This window comes from Hemitrygon akajei, chromosome 30 (genome assembly GCF_048418815.1).
Source record: "Hemitrygon akajei chromosome 30, sHemAka1.3, whole genome shotgun sequence".
NCBI lineage: Eukaryota > Metazoa > Chordata > Chondrichthyes > Myliobatiformes > Dasyatidae > Hemitrygon > Hemitrygon akajei.
Genome location: NC_133153.1, coordinates 25,784,117 through 25,809,011, shown reverse-complemented (window position 1 = coordinate 25,809,011; position 24,895 = coordinate 25,784,117). Strand labels below are relative to the sequence as shown.

At 44.9% G+C, this 24,895-nt stretch overlaps 1 long non-coding RNA gene across 1 annotated transcript; it reads left to right on the top strand.

The window, feature by feature from the left end:
• The first annotated feature begins 403 nt into the window (after window positions 1-403).
• Window positions 404-23,881, top strand: LOC140718737 (uncharacterized). The gene is made up of 3 exons (XR_012096775.1): window positions 404-1,943; window positions 21,618-21,699; window positions 23,377-23,881. It is a non-coding gene; the product is annotated as an uncharacterized lncRNA (long non-coding RNA).
• The last annotated feature ends 1,014 nt before the right edge of the window (window positions 23,882-24,895 follow it).

Sequence of the window (24,895 nt, the reverse complement as noted above, 5' to 3'; positions counted from 1 at the left end):
TTTATCTTTTTAAACTGAGTTTCAATAAATTACAAAGTTTCTTAATCGGAGGTAGTTATTGCCCTGATTTAATGTAGTACTTATTTTGCAATCAAACCACCATTTTATATATTTGAAGCTTTTATAATCCAACATATTAAAGAATGTCACTTTACTAATTAGTTTAAAACATTTGGTGTTCAGTAATAAGCAAATGTTTAAGCTGAGACTTTGAGTGAAGCGGAGGGAGGAAGTGAAGGAAAAGAATGGGCATGATTTTCAGCTGAATTAGAACTAGTGCCCAAAATGGAAATTCTATGTACTGCAACACACACAAAATGGTGAAGGAACTCAGCAGGTCAGGTAGCATCAGAATAGCTTAGCCATTAGAGTAATGCTATTACCAAGCCAGCAATATGGGTTCAGTTCCTACCACTCCCTGTAAGCAGTTTGTATGTTCTCCTTGCAACCATGTGGGTTTCCTCTGGGTGCTCTGATTTCCTCCTACGTTCCAAAGACATATGGGTTAGTAGGTTAATTAGGCACGTGGTTGTAATTGGGCAGGGCAGGCTCATTCTCCCAAAGCACTTGTTACCTTGCTGTACCTCTAAGTAAATAAATAAACAGTTGACATCACGTGAGTCCTGATGAAGGTCTCAGCCCAAGACATTGACCGTTTATTCCTCTCCATAGATGCTGCCTGAACTAATGAGTCCCTCCAGCATTGTGTCTGTGTTACTCTGGATTTCCAGCATCTGCAGAATCTCTTGAATCTCAAGTTCTATCCCTACTGTTTCCTTTAGATACTGAATTAGGTCTTTTACTGGTGTCTCTTACTTACTGTTACCTCTATTGGAACACACTAAGTTCTAGCCTTTCAGTTGGAACATCGAATGAATGATTGATAAGAAGGGTGTACAAACAAGAAGGATCACAATAGTGATTTCATGACCTAAATCATCCCAAAATAATATCTTTGAAGTTTAGCCACCATTGTATTGCTGAATGCCAGAGATAATTTGTGTTCAGCAAGCTGCCGTGAACTTGAAGGAAGACCTAAAGATCTATCTCAGTAATGTTGGCCAGAACCAATCACCTACACATTAACGTGGGGGATTTTTTTCCATCCACCTGAAAAGGCATATGGAGTATAGGTTTGGTTCTTGTCCAGAACATAATATGCTCAGAGTTCACACTTGAGTCTCTGCAATGAGATTTGAACCCACAAACTTCTGATTTTAGACGTGAATTAATTCTGAGCCTCAGCCAACACAAGCACCAGATTTTGCCATCTTTGAGTTGGAATGGTACCAAGAGATCCCTTTCAACACAGCCTTATATCTATAACATTAATGGAATTTGTTAAACTAGTGCAAGTGGATCCTTCCCTTAACAATTCAATTCGACACAACCCTATTCAGTACAGCATAGCAAAACTTGGCACTAAAGGGGACTTTGTTTTGCTTTAATTGTGTTCTTTCTTGAAAATATTGTGCATGATTTGTGTTTATGTTTATCATGTGATTGCTACTAATCTAATGCTATGTGCCTGTGGTGCTGCTACAAGTAAGTTTTTCATTTCACCTGCGCATACATATATTTGTATGTATAACAATAAGCTGGACTTTGGTTTTGGTCAGCATGGGCTCGGTGGGCCGAAGGGCCTGTTTCCATACTATCTGACTGAATGACAATAACTCTAACATCTGCTTTTTCAGGACGAGGATCAAAGTCAATTTCACGTATTCATCAATCTACCTGTAAACATTTTGAAATCATCTTTCACAATAGCCAGGTGATTCTGAGATTCCCCAACAAAGACGAATAAATCCCAAGGATTGGTGTTTGACCTGAAACATCTACTTCTCCACAGATTCCACCTGACCCGCTGAATGGTTTTTGCAAGTCTTAAGCACTTGGGGCCTTTAAACAATCACTTCCATTGAATTCAAAGATGTGTTAAGGTGAGTACCACCAACAGTGATGTGCATTTGCTGCCTGATATCAAAAAGATTTCCTCTCCCTTTCTTCAGTTTGTTGAGATTTTCAGTAGTATTGGTGCTTTGATTTTGTTTCATGCTTCATTCATCTGTAAATGTAAAGATGCAAAGTCAATCCAACAATTTGTGTATTACTATAGCTGCTCAGTTATGAAGTGGAACACTTCCATATACACATGGTGTCCACATTATGTAGGTGCACATATACATTAATGCAAATATCTAATCAGCCACTCAGCAACTCAGTGCGTAATAGCATGCAGATATGGTCACGAGGTTCACTTGTTCTTCAGGCCAGGCATCAGAATGGAGAAGAAATGTGATATAAGTGATTTTGACCGTGGAATGATTGATGGTGCCAGATGGGGTGGTTTGAGTATCTCATAAAACCGCTGATCTCCTGAAATTTCCACACAAAGCAGTCCCTAGAATTTACAGGGAATGGTGATAAAAACAAAAAGAAAAACATTCCAGTGAAAGGAAGTTCTGTGGGTGAAAATGCCTTGTTAATGAGAGAGTTCAGAGGAGAATGGCCAGACTGGTTCAAGCTGACAGGAAGGGAACAGTAACTCAAATCGGTGCATGTTACAACAGTGGTATGCAGAAGAGCTTCTCTGAATGAACCATGAAGTGGATGGGCTATAGCAACAAAAGACCACGAACATACATTCAGTGTTACTTTATTAGGTTAAGAGGTATCTAACAGAGTGGCCACTGAGTGTAGCTCTCAAATTGCTACCTAACTATTTCAGTACATTCAGTACAACTTATCTTCAGAAAAGAAATGTTTTTATTTACATACATAACATATGCCCAAAATCTATTATTGGGGATGAATCGAAGTGCCAGTAGATGTTTAAGAACGAGGTCTTCTGAAGGTGAATGTGGTTCTTGTCGGAAGTGGATGCTGAACACAAGGCTTCGATTGATGCGTCCCTTCTGCGAGACTTGCATGGAGGTAGAGGTTACAGTGAGTCATGATTTTTTTTAGTGATCGATATACGCACTATCCTCCAGCTCCAGTTCTGCACTGCAATCCACTGTCAAGTTTTGTTGTAGCATCCAAATACCAGCGATGGATAGATTTGAAGCCTGTTTATGAAAATGTTGATAAAAGTTGTGAAAATAGAGATAAAATAAAGCCACAAACAGGAGAAAATCTGCAGATGCTGGAAATCCAAAGCAGCACACCCAAAATCCCGGAGGAACTCAGCAGGCCAGGCAGCATCTAGGGAAAGGAGTAATCAGCCAATGTTTTGAGTTGAAACCTTTCATCAGGACTGGGAAAGAAGATGAGAGGTCAGAGTAAGAAGATGGGGGAAAGGGAAGAAGAAGTACAAGGTGGCAAGTGATAGGAGAAAACAGGAAAGGGGGAAGGGTGAAGTAGAAAGCTGTGAAGTTGATTAGCGAAAGAGATAAAGGGCTGGAGAAGGGGAAATCTGATAAGAGAACGTAGAAGACCATGGAAGAAGGAGCATCAGAGGGAGGTGAGAGAGGGAAACAGGAATGGGAAATGGTGAAGGTGTTGGGGGGTAATTATCAGAAGTTTGAGAAATCGATGTTCATGCCATCATGTTGGAGGCTACCCAGACGAAATTAATTTTATTTATTGAGATACAGCACAGAATAGGGTCTTCCCATCCTTCAAGCTGCACCACCCAGCAAACCCCTGGATTAATCCTTGCCTATCTATGAGACAATTTGCAATGGCCAGTTAACCTACCAACTGGTATATCTTTGGACTGTGGGAAGAAACCAGATGACCCAGAGGAAACACACACGGTCATGAGGAGAAAGTACAAACTCCTTACAGGCAGCAGCGGGAATTGAACCTGAGTGCCCATACTGTAAAGCTTTGTGCTAAGCACTAAACTACCATGTTGACCAATATAAGGTGTTTCTCCTCCAGTCTGAATGTGGCTTCATCGCAGCAGTAGAGGGGGCCATGGACTGACATGTCGGAATGGGAATGGGAAGTAGAATTGAAATGGGTCCTGACGAAGGGTCTCGGCCCGAAACGTCGACTGTACTTCTTCCTATAGATGCTGCCTGGCCTGCTGTGTTCCACCAGCATTTTGTGTGTGTGGCTACCGGGATATCCCACTTTTTCTGGCAGACAGAGCATAGGTGCTTGACAAAGCAATTTCCCAATCTACGCCGGGTGTCACCGATTTACAGGAGGCCACACTGGGAGCACTGGATACAGTAGATGACCCCAACAGACTCTCAGGTGAAGTGTCACCTCACCTGGAAGGACTGTTTGGGGCCCTGAATGGTAGAGAGGGAGGAGGTGTAGGCGCAGGTGTAACACTTGTTCTGCTTGCTAGGATAAGTGCCAGGAGGGAGGTCAGTAGGGAGAGTCGAATAACAAGAGGGTCATGTTGGGAGCGATCCCTGTGGAAAGCAGAAAGCTAGGGCAAGGTAAAGATGTGCTTGGTGGTGGGATCCCGTCGGAGATGGCGGAAGTTACGGAGAATAAACCATTTCACTAAAACATTTGTTAACAGTTTACTAGAGAGTAAAATAATTAACTGCTTCTGATAGGACTCTCAGTGTAGGGCCTAGAAGGTTCAGAGAGATTCAGAATCTGAATCAGATTTAGTATCACTGACATGGCATGAAATTTGTTGCTTTGCAGCGGCAGTACAATGCAATATATAAAAAACTATAAATTACAATATGAAAAATCATGCAGATATGTAGTTCAATCTCCTAGAAAAGGGGATTGGTGGAAACTGTATTTGAATTTGAGGCTTGAGGCAATGTGAGTTTGAAGACTATATGCTGGTGAGATAATAATTGTTCTAATAGTACAAACACCGATACCAGAAGGGCAATAGAGCTTCTTTCTCATGGTCATTTAACCACTGCTATACATAGAAAGTTATTCTGAAGATTTAAAAAAATTGGAAAGGAATGACTGCAAGAAAAGCTGGAAACATCAAGAGATTAGGCAGCATCTGTGAAAAGAGAAACCACGTTGACATTTCGGATGTAAATTGCCCATTTTTTTTCACGGTTGCTGCCTGATCAGTTGAATACTTCTCACATTTTCTTTTTTTTTTATTTTGGATTTCCAGCATTTTATTTAGATTTTCATTTGAAATGAATGCTCAAACACAACTTATAACTTTGCAGAGGACCCCACAGTTGTTGAAGTCTTGGATGTTGACCAGAAGGCATATAGGATTGAGGTACATCGGTTGGTTGAGTGGTGTTACAAGGACCTCCCGTTCAACATCAGCAAGACCGAAGAATTGTTTGTGGACTTCAGGAAGGAGAAGTCAGGAGAAAACTCATGGAGGCATCAGCTGTGGAAAGGCTTCAAGTTCCTCTAAGGCCCTCTCCAAGGTGTCAGCATCTCCAAAAATCTGTCCTGGGACCAAAATATTGACATAATCTTGAAGAAGACACAGTAGTTCTACCTTGCTAGGAGTTTGAGGAGATTTGGAATGTCACCAAAGATTCCTGTGAAGTTCTATAGCTGTGCAGTGGAGAGTATTCTGACTGGTTGCATCACAGTCTGGTTTGGAGGATCCAAAGCATTGAATCACAAGAGGCTGTAGAGGTTCTTAGACTTGGCCAGCTCATCATGAGCACAATCCTTCTCACCAGCAAGGACATATTCAAGAGGTGGTTCCTTAAGAAGCCACCGTCCATCATTAAGGACCCTCACCATCTGGAAAATAACCCCTTGTTACTACCATCAGGGAGAAGGTACACGGATCTGAAGCCCTATGCTGAAAATTTCAAGAACATCTTTTTCCCCTCCGCTATCAGATTTCTGAAAGATCATGAAGGCATGAATGTTACCTCATCATTCTTTTCTCTTTACACAACTTATTTTGTAATCCATAGTCATTTTCTTTCTTTCCACTGTACTGCTCCCACAACACAATAAATGTCCTGTCATACTAGACAGTGATAATAAAGCTGACTCTGATTCCGAACTGATTTGATTCCAAGGCTAAGTTACAGATAACGGCGCACATAAGAATATAATACAATAGCAGGAGTAAGTAAGATGGCCCTCAAAGCTCCTCTCCCTTTCTTCTTTTGCATGTTGGTTGTTTGTGTCTTTGTCAGTGTGTTGATTCTCATTGATTTTATTGTATTTCTTTGTTCTACTTTGAATGCCCGTTAATCTCAGGGTAGTAATGGTGACATAGCCGGTGGTGTCGTGGTATCAACACTGGCCTTTGAGGCGGATAGTCCTGAGTTCGAACCCAGCTGGGTTCCATCCTGGGCAGCAGTATCTTCACAGAAGAAAGGCCTAGCCGTATCTTGCCCTGAAAACCCAACGGACAGCTACACTACCCATAGGGTTGCCATGAGTCAACGACGACTCGACGGCTCTCAGCAACATATAATATATACATTGATAACAAATTGACTTCAAACTTTGAACTCCCATTTATCAAGGTCATCTCCAATCTTCCACCTCAGCACCATTTTCTGACACTGTGTCCTCGAACTTTGTCCTCCAAACATCTCTCCACACTGATGGAGAGTAAAAATAGAAATCTTTTAGTAGTGGCGGTTACTATTTAAGCAGAGGGCACAAATTTTAGAATTTATAAATGGGTACTAAATAGTATTCCAGCACTAACTATAATTGAGGCCACGATATGAGAAATTTTCAAGCTAGCTGTGCAGCTCTGAAATTATTCTCAATAGACCGCTTTCAGTCCTGCCATAAGAATGATCAGAAATATTTTATTATGTCAAAGGTTATGAAAATATCAAGACTTATTTAAATGAACAGATTGGGGATGGGGTTTAATTTTTATAAAGTTCTTATGAGTTTCATAAAAATGGAATTTCCAGTCATTAAACAGTGATCAAACTTGTCATTTTCAACAATCTCTAAACTTTAATTTTACACCATATATATTATGTTTGAGACAGTGAATGACTAAGAAAGAGCAAGCAGATAAAACTGCTTCCAATTGAAGGTTGGAAGGTTAAAAGGAACTGGATCCAGCATTTAAAACTGGAAATACTTAAGAGAGATGAGCAGAGATATTTGGAGAAAAATAATATTCGCCATCTAAGGACGTGTGAAGGGGGGTAGGGAGAGTGGAAAAGGGTTCTTTACTGTTTCTGTCTTGTTTGCTCTACTGTTGATGTTACTTTGTGTTGTGCTGAACATTGTGGGCATTCCACGTTGGTGACAAAGTGTGTGGTGATACTTGTGGGCATTCCACGTTGGTGACAGAGTGTGTGCTGAACATTGTGGACATTCAACGTTGGTGACAGAGTGTGTGGTGATACTTGTGGGCTTTCCACGTTGGTGACAAAGTGTGTGGTGATACTTGTGGGCGTTCCACGTTGGTGACAGAGTGTGTGCTGAACATTGTGGACATTCAACGTTGGTGACAGAGTGTGTGGTGATACTTGTGGGCGTTCCACGTTGGTGACAGAGTGTGTGCTGAACATTGTGGACATTCCACGTTGGTGACAGAGTGTGTGCTGAACATTGTGGGCATTCCACATTGGTGACAGAGTGTGTGCTGAACATTGTGGACATTCCACGTTGGTGACAGAGTGTGTGGTGATACTTGTGGGCGTTCCACGTTGGTGACAGAGTGTGTGCTGAACATTGTGGGCATTCCACATTGGTGACAGAGTGTGTGGTGATACTTGTGGGCATTCCACGTTGGTGACAGAGTGTGTGCTGAACATTGTGGTCGTTCCACGTTGGTGACAGAGTGTGTGCTGAACATTGTGGACATTCCACGTTGGTGACAGAGTGTGTGCTGAACATTGTGGGCATTCCACGTTGGTGACAGAGCGTGTGCTGAACATTGTGGACATTCCACGTTGGTGACAGAGTGTGTGCTGAACATTGTGGACATTCCACATTGGTGACAGAGTGTGTGCTGAACATTGTGGGCATTCCACATTGTTGACAGAGTGTGTGCTGAACATTGTGGGCGTTCCACGTTGGTGACAGAGTGTGTGGTGAACATTGTGGGCATTCCACGTTGGTGACAGAGTGTGTGGTGATACTTGTGGGCGTTCCACGTTGGTGACAGAGTGTGTGCTGAACATTGTGGGCATTCCACGTTGGTGACAGAGTGTGTGGTGAACATTGTGGGCGTTCCACGTTGGTGACAAAGTGTGTGGTGATACTTGTGGGCATTCCATGTTGGTGACAAAGTGTGTGGTGATACTTGTGGGCATTCCACGTTGGTGACAGAGTGTGTGCTGAACATTGTGGGCATTCCACGTTGGTGACAGAGTGTGTGCTGAACATTGTGGACATTCAACGTTGGTGACAGAGTGTGTGCTGAACATTGTGGACATTCCACGTTGGTGACAGAGTGTGTGGTGATACTTGTGGGCGTTCCCCATTGGTGACAAAGTGTGTGGTGATACTTGTGGGCATTCCATGTTGGTGACAAAGTGTGTGGTGATACTTGTGGGCATTCCACGTTGGTGACAGAGTGTGTGCTGAACATTGTGGGCATTCCACGTTGGTGACAGAGTGTGTGGTGAACATTGTGGGCATTCCACGTTGGTGACAGAGTGTGTGCTGAACATTGTGGACATTCAACGTTGGTGACAGAGTGTGTGCTGAACATTGTGGACATTCCACGTTGGTGACAGAGTGTGTGGTGATACTTGTGGGCATTCCACGTTGGTGACAGAGTGTGTGCTGAACATTGTGGGCATTCCACGTTGGTGACAGAGTGTGTGCTGAACATTGTGGACATTCCACGTTGGTGACAGAGTGTGTGGTGATACTTGTGGGCGTTCCACGTTGGTGACAAAGTGTGTGGTGATACTTGTGGGCATTTCACGTTGGTGACAGAGTGTGTGGTGATACTTGTGGGCTTTCCACGTTGGTGACAAAGTGTGTGGTGATACTTGTGGGCGTTCCACGTTGGTGACAGAGTGTGTGCTGAACATTGTGGACATTCAACGTTGGTGACAGAGTGTGTGGTGATACTTGTGGGCGTTCCACGTTGGTGACAGAGTGTGTGCTGAACATTGTGGACATTCCACGTTGGTGACAGAGTGTGTGCTGAACATTGTGGGCATTCCACATTGGTGACAGAGTGTGTGCTGAACATTGTGGACATTCCACGTTGGTGACAGAGTGTGTGGTGATACTTGTGGGCGTTCCACGTTGGTGACAGAGTGTGTGCTGAACATTGTGGGCATTCCACATTGGTGACAGAGTGTGTGGTGATACTTGTGGGCATTCCACGTTGGTGACAGAGTGTGTGCTGAACATTGTGTTCGTTCCACGTTGGTGACAGAGTGTGTGCTGAACATTGTGGACATTCCACGTTGGTGACAGAGTGTGTGCTGAACATTGTGGGCATTCCACGTTGGTGACAGAGCGTGTGCTGAACATTGTGGACATTCCACGTTGGTGACAGAGTGTGTGCTGAACATTGTGGACATTCCACATTGGTGACAGAGTGTGTGCTGAACATTGTGGGCATTCCACATTGTTGACAGAGTGTGTGCTGAACATTGTGGGCGTTCCACGTTGGTGACAGAGTGTGTGGTGAACATTGTGGGCATTCCACGTTGGTGACAGAGTGTGTGGTGATACTTGTGGGCGTTCCACGTTGGTGACAGAGTGTGTGCTGAACATTGTGGGCATTCCACGTTGGTGACAGAGTGTGTGGTGAACATTGTGGGCGTTCCACGTTGGTGACAAAGTGTGTGGTGATACTTGTGGGCATTCCATGTTGGTGACAAAGTGTGTGGTGATACTTGTGGGCATTCCACGTTGGTGACAGAGTGTGTGCTGAACATTGTGGGCATTCCACGTTGGTGACAGAGTGTGTGCTGAACATTGTGGACATTCAACGTTGGTGACAGAGTGTGTGCTGAACATTGTGGACATTCCACGTTGGTGACAGAGTGTGTGGTGATACTTGTGGGCGTTCCCCATTGGTGACAAAGTGTGTGGTGATACTTGTGGGCATTCCATGTTGGTGACAAAGTGTGTGGTGATACTTGTGGGCATTCCACGTTGGTGACAGAGTGTGTGCTGAACATTGTGGGCATTCCACGTTGGTGACAGAGTGTGTGGTGAACATTGTGGGCATTCCACGTTGGTGACAGAGTGTGTGCTGAACATTGTGGACATTCAACATTGGTGACAGAGTGTGTGCTGAACATTGTGGACATTCCACGTTGGTGACAGAGTGTGTGGTGATACTTGTGGGCATTCCACGTTGGTGACAGAGTGTGTGCTGAACATTGTGGGCATTCCACGTTGGTGACAGAGTGTGTGCTGAACATTGTGGACATTCCACGTTGGTGACAGAGTGTGTGGTGATACTTGTGGGCGTTCCACGTTGGTGACAAAGTGTGTGGTGATACTTGTGGGCATTTCACGTTGGTGACAGAGTGTGTGGTGATACTTGTGGGCATTTCACGTTGGTGACAGAGTGTGTGCTGAACATTGTGGACATTCCACATTGGTGACAGAGTGTGTGCTGAACATTGTGGACATTCCACATTGGTGACAGAGTGTGTGCTGAACATTGTGGACATTCCACGTTGGTGACAGAGTGTGTGGTGATACTTGTGGGCATTCCACATTGGTGACAGAGTGTGTGCTGAACATTGCGGGCGTTCCACGTTGGTGACAGAGTGTGTGGTGAACATTGTGGGCGTTCCACGTTGGTGACAGAGTGTGTGGTGATACTTGCGGGCGTTCCACGTTGGTGACAGAGTGTGTGCTGAACATTGTGGACATTCCACATTGGTGACAGAGTGTGTGCTGAACATTGTGGGCGTTCCACGTTGGTGACAGTGTGTGTGGTGAACATTGTGGGCGTTCCCCGTTGGTGACAAAGTGTGTGGTGAACATTGTGGGCGTTCCACGTTGGTGACAGAGTGTGTGGTGATACTTGTGGGCGTTCCACGTTGGTGACAGAGTGTGTGGTGAACATTGTGGGCATTCCACGTTGGTGACAGAGTGTGTGGTGAACATTGTGGGCATTCCATGTTGGTGACAGAGTGTGTGCTGAACATTGTGGACATTCAACGTTGGTGACAGAGTGTGTGCTGAACATTGTGGACATTCCACGTTGGTGACAGAGTGTGTGGTGATACTTGTGGGCATTCCACGTTGGTGACAGAGTGTGTGCTGAACATTGTGGGCATTCCACGTTGGTGACAGAGTGTGTGCTGAACATTGTGGACATTCCACGTTGGTGACAGAGTGTGTGGTGATACTTGTGGGCGTTCCACGTTGGTGACAAAGTGTGTGGTGATACTTGTGGGCATTTCACGTTGGTGACAGAGTGTGTGGTGATACTTGTGGGCATTTCACGTTGGTGACAGAGTGTGTGCTGAACATTGTGGACATTCCACATTGGTGACAGAGTGTGTGCTGAACATTGTGGACATTCCACATTGGTGACAGAGTGTGTGCTGAACATTGTGGACATTCCACGTTGGTGACAGAGTGTGTGGTGATACTTGTGGGCATTCCACATTGGTGACAGAGTGTGTGCTGAACATTGCGGGCGTTCCACGTTGGTGACAGAGTGTGTGGTGAACATTGTGGGCGTTCCACGTTGGTGACAGTGTGTGTGGTGAACATTGTGGGCGTTCCCCGTTGGTGACAAAGTGTGTGGTGAACATTGTGGGCGTTCCACGTTGGTGACAGAGTGTGTGGTGATACTTGTGGGCGTTCCACGTTGGTGACAGAGTGTGTGGTGAACATTGTGGGTGTTCCACGTTGGTGACAGAGTGTGTGGTGAACATTGTGGGCATTCCACGTTGGTGACAGAGTGTTTGCTGAACATTGTGGGCGTTCCACGTTGGTGACAAAGTGTGTGGTGAACATTGTGGGCGTTCCACGTTGGTGACAGAGTGTGTGGTGATACTTGTGGGCGTTCCACGTTGGTGACAGAGTGTGTGGTGATACTTGCGGGCATTCCATGTTGGTGACAGAGTGTGTGCTGAACATTGTGGGCGTTCCACGTTGGTGACAGAGTGTGTGGTGATACTTGTGGGCGTTCCACGTTGGTGACAGAGTGTGTGGTGATACTTGCGGGCATTCCACGTTGGTGACAGAGTGTGTGCTGAACATTGTGGGCATTCCACGTTGGTGACAGAGTGTGTGGTGAACATTGTTGGCGTTCCCCATTGGTGACAAAGTGTGTGGTGAACATTGTGGGCGTTCCACGTTGGTGACAGAGTGTGTGGTGATACTTGCGGGCGTTCCACGTTGGTGACAGAGTGTGTGGTGAACATTGTGGGCGTTCCACGTTGGTGACAGAGTGTGTGGTGAACATTGTGGGCGTTCCCCATTGGTGACAAAGTGTGTGGTGAACATTGTGGGCGTTCCACGTTGGTGACAGAGTGTGTGGTGATACTTGCGGGCGTTCCACGTTGGTGACAGAGTGTGTGGTGAACATTGTGGGCATTCCACGTTGGTGACAGAGTGTGTGGTGAACATTGTGGGCGTTCCACGTTGGTGACAGAGTGTGTGCTGAACATTGTGGGCGTTCCCCGTTGGTGACAAAGTGTGTGGTGAACATTGTGGGCGTTCCACGTTGGTGACAGAGTGTGTGGTGATACTTGTGGGCGTTCCACGTTGGTGACAGAGTGTGTGGTGATACTTGTGGGCGTTCCACGTTGGTGACAGAGTGTGTGGTGAACATTGTGGGCATTCCACGTTGGTGACAGAGTGTTTGCTGAACATTGTGGGCGTTCCACGTTGGTGACAAAGTGTGTGGTGAACATTGTGGGCGTTCCACGTTGGTGACAGAGTGTGTGGTGATACTTGTGGGCGTTCCACGTTGGTGACAGAGTGTGTGGTGATACTTGCGGGCATTCCATGTTGGTGACAGAGTGTGTGCTGAACATTGTGGGCGTTCCACGTTGGTGACAGAGTGTGTGGTGATACTTGTGGGCGTTCCACGTTGGTGACAGAGTGTGTGGTGATACTTGCGGGCATTCCATGTTGGTGACAGAGTGTGTGGTGATACTTGTGGGCATTCCACATTGGTGACAGAGTGTGTGCTGAACATTGCGGGCGTTCCACGTTGGTGACAGAGTGTGTGGTGAACATTGTGGGCGTTCCACGTTGGTGACAGAGTGTGTGGTGATACTTGCGGGCGTTCCACGTTGGTGACAGAGTGTGTGCTGAACATTGTGGACATTCCACATTGGTGACAGAGTGTGTGCTGAACATTGTGGGCGTTCCACGTTGGTGACAGTGTGTGTGGTGAACATTGTGGGCGTTCCCCGTTGGTGACAAAGTGTGTGGTGAACATTGTGGGCGTTCCACGTTGGTGACAGAGTGTGTGGTGATACTTGCGGGCATTCCACGTTGGTGACAGAGTGTGTGGTGATACTTGTGGGCATTCCACATTGGTGACAGAGTGTGTGCTGAACATTGCGGGCGTTCCACGTTGGTGACAGAGTGTGTGGTGAACATTGTGGGCGTTCCACGTTGGTGACAGAGTGTGTGGTGATACTTGCGGGCGTTCCACGTTGGTGACAGAGTGTGTGCTGAACATTGTGGACATTCCACATTGGTGACAGAGTGTGTGCTGAACATTGTGGGCGTTCCACGTTGGTGACAGTGTGTGTGGTGAACATTGTGGGCGTTCCCCGTTGGTGACAAAGTGTGTGGTGAACATTGTGAGCGTTCCACGTTGGTGACAGAGTGTGTGGTGATACTTGCGGGCATTCCACGTTGGTGACAGAGTGTGTGGTGATACTTGTGGGCGTTCCCCATTGGTGACAAAGTGTGTGGTGATACTTGCGGGCGTTCCACGTTGGTGACAGAGTGTGTGGTGAACATTGTGGGCATTCCACATTGGTGACAGATTGTGTGCTGAACATTGTGGGCGTTCCACGTTGGTGACAGAGTGTGTGGTGAACATTGTGGGCATTCCACATTGGTGACAGAGTGTGTGCTGAACATTGCGGGCATTCCATGTTGGTGACAGAGTGTGTGGTGATACTTGCGGGCGTTCCACGTTGGTGACAGAGTGTGTGGTGATACTTGTGGGCGTTCCACGTTGGTGACAGAGTGTGTGGTGAACATTGTGGGCGTTCCCCATTGGTGACAAAGTGTGTGGTGAACATTGTGGGCATTCCACATTGGTGACAGAGTGTGTGGTGATACTTGTGGGCGTTCCACGTTGGTGACAGAGTGTGTGGTGATACTTGTGGGCATTCCACGTTGGTGACAGAGTGTGTGCTGAACATTGTGGGCATTCCACGTTGGTGACAGAGTGTGTGGTGAACATTGTGGGCGTTCCACGTTGGTGACAGAGTGTGTGCTGAACATTGTGGGCATTCCACGTTGGTGACAGAGTGTGTGCTGAACATTGTGGGCATTCCACGTTGGTGACAGAGTGTGTGCTGAACATTGTGGGCATTCCACGTTGGTGACAGAATGTGTGCTGAACATTGTGGGCATTCCACATTGGTGACAGAGTGTGTGCTGAACATTGTGGGCGTTCCATGTTGGTGACAGAGTGTGTGGTGAACATTGTGGGCATTCCACGTTGGTGACAGAGTGTGTGGTGAACATTGTGGGCGTTCCACGTTGGTGACAGAGTGTGTGCTGAACATTGTGGGCGTTCCACGTTGGTGACAGAGTGTGTGGTGAACATTGTGGGCGTTCCCCATTGGTGACAAAGTGTGTGGTGAACATTGTGGGCGTTCCACGTTGGTGACAGAGTGTGTGGTGATACTTGTGGGCGTTCCACGTTGGTGACAGAGTGTGTGGTGATACTTGCGGGCGTTCCACGTTGGTGACAGAGTGTGTGGTGAACATTGTGGGCGTTCCACGTTGGTGACAGAGTGTGTGGTGAACATTGTGGGCATTCCACATTGGTGACAGAGTGTGTGGTGAACATTGTGGGCATTCCACGTTGGTGACAGAGTGTGTGGTGAACATTGTGGGCGTTCCCCATTGGTGACAAAGTGTGTGGTGAACATTGTGGGCGTTCCACGTTGGTGACAGATCCACTTCAAGGTTCAATGTGTTGTGCATTCAGAGATGCCCTTCTGCACACCAGTGTTGGTCAACTTGGTTACTTAAGTTACTATCACCTTCCTGTCAGTGAGAACCAGTACCCCATTCTCCTCTGACCTCTCTCATTAATAAGCATTATTTCCCCCACAGAACTGGATATTTTTTCTTCTTTTTCACACCATTCTCTGTAAACTCTAGAGAGGTGTGAAACTCCGTGCCTGAAAATCCCAAGTGATCAGCACCCTCTGAGATACTCAAACCACCCTTTCTAGCACCAACAATTATTCTGATGTTTGGACTGAACAACAAATGAATGCCTTGGCTTTATTTACATGCTTTTAGGCATTGAGTTGCTAACATGTGATTGGCAGATTGGCATTAATGGGCGGGTGTACAGGTTTAACTAGTAAAGTGGCCACTGAGTGCATTTCAGCTCAGAGGAACAATGGAATCAGTTTAGTATAAGAAATTAAATAAAACTAATCACCATTGCAGGAGACTACATGCATTTTCTCCCTTCTTAATCTTTTATTGATGATCTTTGAAGAAAAGCTGTCTGGTGTTCCATTGATAACCTTCAAGGGAGCACGCTGACCAAACATTAAAATCCTGTTCTTGCCATCTTTTACTTCCCATTTTTTAAAATAATCCCAAAAAAAGCCCAGAATATTTGGATGTTACAGTCACAGAAGGAGAAGCTGATTTGTTGCATCTTAGTACCAAGCGACAATAAATCGAACCTTGCTCCATTCAGCAGGAAGATTTGGTTGTCACATGATCCTTCAGATTTTTGATCCATGCATGAACATTAGCCCTAAATTTGCCTTTGAACAGTGCAAACTCAATAACATTGCTCCTGTGTGCACACAACCTTTCATTCAAACATATTTGTAATAATGCGACACTCTTCTAATTAATTATAATATTACTATCTCCAGACCATGTGAAATATGGAGGTGAAATTCAATGACTATATCGATGTCACCAGTGCCAATTAATTTAAATTCGTCTCCGGATCTCCTGCCAAATACTGGCTCTCTTTTGGAAGGGAATTTGTCTGTTTCACTTAGCCCTCTGCCGAATCTGTGCTCTTATATAGGTGAGAGAGCCAATATGGTATCTTAGCCCAGCTGTGTCTTTGCTAATTTGTGTGGCACCATGGTAGCATAGTAGTTACAGCTAAGAGCGTTCCGGAGCCTCGAGTTCAATTCTGGCGCCATTCTGTAAAGAGTCTTTGTCCGTCCTCCCTATGAAATACAGGGGTTTCCCACGGGTGTTGCTACGTCCTCCCACAGTCCAAAGGCACGCCAGGTTGGTGAATCGGTCATTGTAAATTGTCCTGCGATTAGGTTAGGGTTAAATGGGTTTGTCGGGGGTGGCTGGAGCGGTGTGGCTCGAAGGGCCAGAAGGGCCTTCTCCACACTGTATCTTAAACAGAAATAAATAAATCGTCGTTTCTTCCATCACTAATTGACCATCTTGTCTCATGAGATACACCTCCAAATGGGGGACTATGTTGATATGAGGAATCTACCGGAATCTTCTGAAGAGAGTGCAGTTTGTAATGGTAGGAGGTCCATTTCTTTGCTGGTTGGTTTGCCCATACATTCATAGGCTGTATCTGTCGCCTACAGCACACGGCAGTGGCTAATCTGGGCCAAATGCAAAAACTAGCTGTTAGTGCTGGAAACGTTCAGTGAGTCAGGCAGCATCCATAGAGACAAACAGCACTTGAGGTCAATTGGTAGGTGTGGTTGGAGGGGGAGGGGGGAGGACTTAAGTGGGATCAAGTGGAATTAGTTGAGTTTCTGGTGGACCAATTGGTGGTCAGGAGGACCATGTGGTGGTTGGTTTTTGGAGCAGATGGTGGTCTAATTGCTCAGGTAGAGGAGCAGAGACAGATTGGGAAAGGTTTACAGTATTCCCTGGAGGAAATGTTTTCTGTTCACGTAACCTATAGGCAGTTGTATCAGGGCAGTTATCTCATTAAAAATAGCATCTCAGCTAAAAATTGAAAGTTGACAGCACTATTAAGAGAGTTAGATGAATGATAGTGCAAAAGAAGAGTGAAATGGCTAAGAGGAGATGTTGGGATTTATGGAAGTAAACTTGCTTGACTGATCTACAAGAGTTCATTCTGTTTGTGACCAGTAGGGGAAATTGCTGGATTTTCAGAAGGCCTTTTAAAAGTTACCTCGCAGAGAATAGGTGAACAGGGTAGAGACCAGGGGACTAGGGATGGTAGATTGACATGGCTCTTGTTCGTTGAACAGAAGAGTGTAGATAGGGTAAATGCAAGCAGGTTGAGTGAGACTAGAACTAGAGATCATAGATTAAGGGTGAAAGGTGAACTGTTTAGAGGGATCCAGAGGGGAGACTTCTTCACAGAGGGTAGTGTGAGTGTGGAATGAGCTGCCAGCTGAGGTGGCAGATGTGGGTTCAATTGCAACATTTAAGAGGCGTGTAGATAAGTACATAAGTGGGAGGGCTGTGTTTGCAGGTTGAACATTAGTTTGGCACAGATTGGATGGGCCAAAGGCCCTATTTCTTTAGTGTAGTGCTCTATGACTCTGTAAAGATCACACCCACCCTGGACGTTCTCTCTTCTCTCCTTCTCATTGGGCAGAAGTTACAAAAGCCTGAAAGCACATATCCCTCGGCTCAAATACAGCGTCTGCCTGATTGTTATAAGGGTATAAAGTGGTTCCCTAGTACAATAAGATGGACTCTTGACTTCACAATCTACCTCATTATGATCTTGCGCCCTATAGTCTACCTGCACTGTATTGCATTTTTCTATAGCTATTGTGCTTTATTCTGTATTGTTGTTTTAGTTTGTACTATCTCAATGTACTGTGCAATGACTTGATCTGTATGAACAGTATACAAGTTAGAATTTTCACTGTACCTCAGTACATGTGACAATAATAAGCCAATTCCATTTCCACAGTGCCGTTATACTATAGTGATTAAGTTTTTCCTGGTTGGTTCAAAATCAAATGGTTATAGGAAGGTAGCTGTCCTTGAACTTGGTGGTGAGGGACCTCTTGGATGATGGTGGCTGTGAAAAGATGACATGGCTCAGATGGTGGAGACTGAGTAGATTAGAGGCCTGTATTCTCTGGAGTTTAGAAGAATAAGAGGTGAACTCTGCGAAACTTGTAACATTCTATTGCGCTTAACAGGCTGGATCCAGGGATGGTGTTTCTGTTGGCTGGACCAGAAATCAATCCCAGAACAGGGGTTAGGCTTTTAAGACTAAGATATCTAATGCCGTTAAGGTTAAAATTAAGATAAAGATTTTTTACATACAACGTGATGTGACTTTGGAATTCTCTATCCCACGTGTCCACAGAGGGTCAGTAATTAAGTTTATTCAGATTGGAGAATTTAAGGGAATGGCACTGAAGGTCAGCTGTGAATTTAATATATTGCGGAACAGACTTGAAGGGCCAGATGGGCTATCCGTGCTCTTATTTATGTTCTATAACATTCCAGTCCTTGCAAGCAGGTTAAATATTTGTTATTTATTAGCAACTGGAACATGCTGGGAATCCAAAGTAAAACCAGAAAACCAGGCCACGATGAGATCACCCTCGGCTTGGAGGAGCAACACCTCATATTCTGACAGAGTAACCTCCAACCTGCCGGCAGGAACATCAATTTCTCTAATCTCCAGGAATTTACCCCCTTTCCCTTCCCTCTCTTTCCGTTCCCCATTCTGCCTCCAATCTTTTCCATTCTCTCCACACCTGCCCATCTCCTCCCTCTGGTGACCCTCTGCCTTCCCTTTCTCCCATGGTTTACTCTCCTCTGCCAAGAGAATCCTTCTACTTCAGCTCTTTATCCTTCCCACCTCTCATCTTCCAGCTTCTCACTGTATCCCTCTTCTGCCACACACCTTGTTTCACCCATCACCTACCAGATCATATCCTTCCCTTCCCCCCCCACCCCCCTTCTTCTCACTCTGGTTTATACCCTCTTCCTTTCCAGTCCTGATGAAGGATCTCGGCCTGAAATGTGGACTATTTATTCTTCTCCATAGATGCTGCCTGACCTGCAGAGTTCCTCCAGTATTTTGTGTGTGTTGCCCTGAGGTACTGACAATATTCAGCAGGTCAGGCAACATCTGTGGAGACAGAAACAAATGACAGGTCATCGATCTGAAATGTTAACTCTACCGGTCTTTACAGATGCTGATTATAAACATGTTGCTGAATATCACCAGCATTTCTAGATTTATTTGTAGCTCATCACTCCTCCATACCTAAGTGGTTTTACAAAAGATTAGGTTCTTGTTTCAAATTTTTAGCTCACAGCCTCCTCCCTCCAAAGAACACCAGTGAAACACATTAAATTCTGCCCTGAGTTTAAGTCTGGATATGTTGTGTCTAGCGCCCAAGGTGACAACAAATTTGCATTAAGTCCTTCTAAAGATAGTAAATAGCTGAAGAAATGTCATGGGAGTTTTATTAAATCAAATTTGTGATATCAAAGAGGCAGTTTTTAGGGAGAATTTTAAAGATGAAGAGGGTCCTCGGTGTTTAAAAACGCGACTCCAGAACACATAGTATATTCATATGGGGGAAAAAACGAGTGATGTTCAAGGGGCCGGAATTGGAAGAGTTTGGAGATTTCATTAAAAAAGATTCTTCAGATCTGCTGGGCCATTTAATAAAAGCTGATCTGATTATAATTTCAGCTCTACATTTTCCTGAACCCATTAATAACCTTTCACCTCCTTGCTTCATAAGGGCCTGCTTACATTCAAACACTCTGCCTCCAAGACCATTTGAGAAAGTGGCTCCTCAAGACTCTCTGAGCAGAAATATTTTGTCTCAGCAATAAATTAATTGGGTGACCTATTTTTCAACAGTGTTCCCTCGTTCTGGATTCTCCCACAAGATGGAACATTTCCTCATCTACTCCAGCCAAATCCCTCAGGATTTGATTAGGTTCAATCAGGTCCTCTCTTGCTCTTCAACTGCAGTGGATATGAGCCGAGCTTATCTAAACCATCCATTCCAGCCACTGGAAACCAATCCAGTTTTGAATAGGAATCTCAAAAGTTCAAAGTAAATTTATTATCAAAGTACATATATATCACTATATATTACCATGAGATTCATCTTCTTGCAGATGTTCACAGTAGAACAAAGGAATGCAGTAGAATTAAATTTCAACTGCATTAAGCGAAGATGAGCTTTCTTTCAGAACATTATCCTTTAGTTCTTTCAATAGGCCCTGATACAATATGCTCTTAAATGACACTTAATTTGATTGCTTTCAGGGTCTTTTCAATCAGGACTGCCCCCTCCTGGATAAACAAAGGAACAACCGTTACAGCTTGCTGCTTCATAACGCGCATCATTAAATCTTGCCTCAAACTGGTGTCAGTTGTACTTAACCTTGGTATATGTAATGAACTCTTTAATGAAGATGATATTGTATTGCTCACATCATCAAGAATTAACAGTAAATGGGCAATCATGTAGCACATAGCAAATTCAGAAAACCCTCAGTGATAGCATGCTTAGATTATTGTTAAGAAATGTCACAGGTGCTCTAAATTTGATGGCCGATCTATAGTTTGCAGTGTACAGGTCATCTGCTTAAAGAGTTTATTGCATATCAGCACCAATTATTTTCCTTGTGCTGGTTACTGGCTTGTGGCAGCAGCAACAAAATGGTCAAAATAGCTTGATTCTACAATGAGAAAACAAGCCTGTGTGATTTACTTACAAATCAATTGGTGGGTCATTCCCAGCCAGAGGCTGGATAATCCAATGCTAATTCAGAGCACATCACTTGCATTTGCACTGAAGAGCTTCTCCACAAATGCAGGATTTTGTACCTAAGTCGCCATCGGAAGTGCTTAGCATTAATCTATAATGTTGTATCACCATTTGGTCTTTGCGTTTCATGTTCTAAACGTGCAGGCTATCCGCGGCCTGAATCAACAAGCCGATCACTCACGTTTTAAATGTCAGACTCTTACCTTGGAAGCAAAATAGATTTAAGACAAGTATCTGGTCATTCCATTTGTCAGATGCTTTCTTACTGGATAAAATAGATGACATTCAGGGACATTACCATTGCTAAATACCCCATGATCAATAATCAGGAACCTGCTGTAAGAGTATGCAAAAGCTGGTTACTGACTCTTCTCCTGACTCTGTAATCGACAAAGCACAAGCCAGAAGAGTGTTGAAAGATTACCTGGATGAGTGGAGCTCCAGCAATCCTTTAAAAAAAGCTTAACACCATTTGGGAGAAAGCACCTCATCTGATTGGCACGTCATCCATCACCCTGCATATTCACGGCCTCCAACACCGCTGAGACTGCACCACCTAGAGATATACTGCCGTTACTCACCGACCTCCCACCACTGCCTGTGAGGAGGTTGTCCATTCGCCCCGTGGCTGCGTGGGTTTTCTCCAGGTTCTCTGGTTTCCTCCCACGGTCCAAAGACGTATCAGCTGATAGGTTAAATAGTCTTTGTAAGTTGTCCCATGAATAGGCTGGAGTTAAATCACAGGTTGCCAGGCAGTGCAGCAGGAAGGGCCAGAAGAACCTGTTATGCAATGTACCTCAATAAACAAATAATGATAAAATAAATCTCCTAATGGATTATCACATTCTGGAATTTCCCTTTTAGGTCACGCCCTGCACTAGCTCGACAAAGCTTGATCATTCTACCATCAGCATTGTCTCTGAACATTGGAAGCCCTTGCCTAAAGGTTCTGTAAAGTATCTCAACCTCATGGACAATGATAGCTATTAAAAGGTGGTTCCCCACTACATTTAGGGAGGTTCAATTATTTCTAGCCTTGTTGGTCTACATCCGGTGAGTGAAATTTTAAAAAAAGCACCATTCTGGAAGAAAATGGGATCTTTCATATTTATTCCATTTGTGAAGGAACAGTCAATTTTTATGCTATAGGTGCGAGGATCAGCCCATGTCAAGAACCTCAGCTACCCCGTCACACTGCAGGTGTTTTAAATGTCCTTCAGAAGATCAGAACTTCAACAAGCACAAAAGGGAAATCACATGTTCAAAGGAAAAATCACAGCACTTCATTGGTCTAGATTTTGAAGTATTAACAATGACAAACTACACATTTACAGTTAAACATAAAAGTCGCAGAGCAGCAGATAGTAATATCCCAGTTAACCACAAGACATCAATTTAAAGTAAACATTTTTATGGACTGTTCTTGCTGTAAAAGAAATCTTTAAAGAAATTAAGCCAGTGAATAAACTTAAGTGAGTTCTTAATACCATATTGTAAGTAATGTAGCACCATCTTGCACCATTTCTAGGTAATACAACCACATTATCGCATATTTTCCACATTGGATGATGTTAACAGACTAAAGCATGACCACGTTGTAGGTTTGTAAGTAGCAAAGAAATAATGTTTCTTACTTACTTACTGTCCATTTAGGCATCAATGAAGGGTCTCTGACTCTGTCTATCCTTGGACATCTTCTTTATTGTGCCCCAGGCATGGTTCATGATCTTCATCTCTGCATCTATGGTATGGCGCCAAGCTTTCTTTGGTCTTTCGCATTTCCTCTGCCCTCAGGGGTCCAATGAAGTGCTGACTTGATGATGGAGTTGGCTCCTCTTCTCTTCACCTGCCCAATCCATCCCCTACATTTCCTCATGATGATTATGGCCATGTCTTAGAAACATAGAGAACCTACAGCACAATACAGGCCCTTTGGCCCATAATGCAAAGCTGAACATGTACTTACTTTAGAAATACCTAGGGTTACCCATATGTGGTAAGCTATGTATCTGTCTGGACACGCCCCTTTGCTGACTGCTCCTGTGGCTCCTCCCACAGACCCCTGTATAAAGGCGATTGGGGCCCTGCTCCCCCCTCAGTCTTCGACATGTTGTGCTCCCTTTTCGCTGTTAATAAAAGCCTATCGTTCACTTCCAGTCTCCTAGAGTTATTGATGGTGCATCACCATAACCCTCTATTTTTCTAAGCTTCATGTACCTATCCAGGAATCTCTTAAAAGACCCTATCCTTTCTGCCTCCACCACCGTCGCCAGCAGCCCATTCCACGCATTCACACTTTCTGCATAATAAACTTACCCCTGACATCTCCTCTGTACCTACTTCCAAGCACCTTAAAACTGTGCCCTCTCGTGTTAGCCATTTCAGCCCTGGGAGAAAGCCTCTGACTGTCCACACGATCAATGCCTCTCATCAAGTCTTCTTGATGGCTCTGAAGAAATAATCTCACAAATAACAATAGTAGGAGGCCATGAAAATGTTATTGAAGGAAGAAGCGAGGAGGAGGAGCTTAGGAGAGACAATGGTGCCTAATGGTGACTCCTTTGCTTGCCTCTTTGGAAACAGCTCTATTTCTATCTTTAATATCTCTATTTTTCCCTTTCAGGGTTCTTTTGAAGAGTCTGATCTGGAGTTACACACTGACTTCAGTTCTTTACAGGAATGGGACCCGCTTTTGGGGTTTCACAACTGCCCATTGTTCGATATGCCAAGGATGCGGCCTAGGAGATTAGTTCGCCTTTGGAGTTCCGGGATCGTGTGGCTCTGGGGCCGGGTGATCCGAAGGTCACTGCCTTTGCGGGAATTCTACGTGTCATGGGAGATGGAAGATCGAAAGCAGTGAGCTGGCTGCTGGCTGCGTGCCCAGAGACCCGAGTTCTCTCGGAAAAAGTGATGCAACGGACTTTTAACATCATAAATCAGTAAGTTGTTTGTTATGTCTCCCCTCTCGCTGTGAAACAGAGACACTCCTTTTTCCCTCATTAGGGAGGGAGAGAGCCTGTGGCATGTCGAATACTGGGTGAACGAGTAGTCTTTGGGGTACTGCAAGTCCGTGTCTTTGTTGATGCTTTGCTGCACGCTTGAGGGCTCCATGGTGAGTGCCAATGTTTTTTTTTTGCTGTTTTGGGAGGGGGAATCATTGCTTTGCTGCTACTTACGTGTGGGGGGGGGGGAGCTGGGGGGGCTTTGGGTTCTAACATTTAACCGTCATTCATTCTTTGGGGCACTCCTCTGCTTTTGTGGATGGTTATTTAAGGATGTATATTGTATACATTTCTCGGACATTAAATGTACCTTTGAAACCTTGAATAACTGATAAGTATCATCATTTATTAAGGCACAATAACTGCAGAATAATTCCCACTCTCACCCACTCTCACCTGGATCACAGTACCAGCAGCTGGTAGAGCAGTGCCAGAGACAGGTGTGGAGAGCACGATGCGAGCTTATAGAGGAGGGGTATGGAGGTTTTACTGGCTGCTCGCTGCGCAGAACCTACTCTCTCCTTGGCATTACAGGGGCTGCAAAGAAAAGAGCTGTCAGGAGCATCAAAGAGGCTGATGAGCGAGCCTTCAGATGGCTGTGGGCCAAGAGGTGTGACTCATGGACCAATGCTGCTGGGACACGAGCCAGGGTCTGATCAACCCTGGCTGGGTCGCCTGGGTGAGAGTGTCTGATGTGGAGAGACCCAAAACACCCGATGACCCCAGGTTATATCACTAATGATATGTCCCAGTGTATCCTAGGATGGATGTCAACATCAACACACACCAATTCCTGCTCCACCCTTTCACCCCACCTTATTAAAATCATAGAACACTACAACAAAGAACCAGGCCCTTCAGCCCATCTAGTCCATGCTGAGTTATACCAGCTATCTCCCCTATCTCTTACCAGTCCTGATGAAGGGTCTTGACCTGAAACATTAACTGTCTACTTCCTTCCTCTGTTGGTCTTTGACTTGCTGAGTTCCTTCAAATTTTTGTGCGTTGCTCCAGATTTCCGGCATCTACCGCCCCGTGTCTCCAAGTCATTGAATAACCCTTCTGATTCTGAAAAAGATACCAAATTTTTGGTCAGATTCCTGCAGAATAATCATTCCACAATTTAAATTTTAAACCAAA